This window comes from Frankliniella occidentalis, unplaced genomic scaffold (assembly GCF_000697945.3).
Source record: "Frankliniella occidentalis isolate FOCC.00 unplaced genomic scaffold, Focc_3.1 Scaffold189, whole genome shotgun sequence".
Classification (NCBI taxonomy): Eukaryota; Metazoa; Arthropoda; class Insecta; order Thysanoptera; family Thripidae; genus Frankliniella; species Frankliniella occidentalis.
In genome coordinates this window covers 466,786-467,663 of record NW_026267315.1, presented here as the reverse complement: position 1 = coordinate 467,663, position 878 = coordinate 466,786, and the positions used below count along the sequence as shown (strand labels likewise).

Genomic DNA, 878 nt, shown 5'->3' with positions numbered 1-878 from the left:
TTTTTTTTGCATTATACGCGCATAATTCGCATTTTCCACGAACAAAATAGCGAAATTACTGCCAATTTATCAAGATTTTAGACTTTTTGTCGTGTTTTAACTGTATGTTTTAATAAAAACGTGGGTCTTTTGACGGAAATAACTGATTTTTCTTCCTTTGCGCTGTCCAAAGGAGGGTTTTCCAGCAAGCGAAAAGGCATCTTACCTGTACACGAAATTTTGGTTCGTACACCTGTTAGCTCCACTGGGTCAAAGCAACCACCCTATTAAAGACATTTTTGTTAAAGAACTGGATAAACGTAGTTTTAGCCAAAGAAATGTTGAATTTTGAACTTTTTCGCACAGTGCGGGAATTGGGGCGCGATTTTTAAACATTTTTCACACATTTTTCGCATAAAAGTGCTTAGTTTAGCGAATTATGGGCGCATAATTGCCATATTTCCAAAGCATAATTATCGCATAATGAAGCCAAATTTCAGCGCATAATTTTAAGTTTTTTTTCGCATAAAGTGCCCATCTCTACTACCTAGGCTTGCGGCGCTGACACCCGAGTCGGACAAAAGGCAGAGTCGTAGATAGGCTTTTGGCTCTCAAAAAAAATACCCCTAGACCAACGGACCCGTGCTGCACGATCACGACGTGGCTGCCAGTCGACGCCTCACGCGAATCAAACCGAGGCACGCTGGCCGGGGATACAAAAGAGAGCCATCTGGATGTGCGGGGTATCGATCCCCGTGCCTCTCGCATACAAAGCGAGCGCTCTACCGTCTGAGCTACACCCCCTGTGTCTTGCTGCCTGACACGTGGTCGAGATCCGCGCCCGTGACACGCAAAACCAAACTAAACTAGGTAGATGTACGCCAGACCACGTCTCGCGC

The 878-nt window shown here is 44.9% G+C and overlaps 1 non-coding gene across 1 annotated transcript; it reads right to left on the bottom strand.

The window, feature by feature from the left end:
* Window positions 1-710: 710 nt before the first annotated feature.
* Window positions 711-783, bottom strand: Trnat-ugu (transfer RNA threonine (anticodon UGU)). The gene has a single exon. It is a non-coding gene; the product is annotated as a tRNA-Thr (tRNA).
* Between the last annotated feature and the right edge of the window lie 95 nt (window positions 784-878).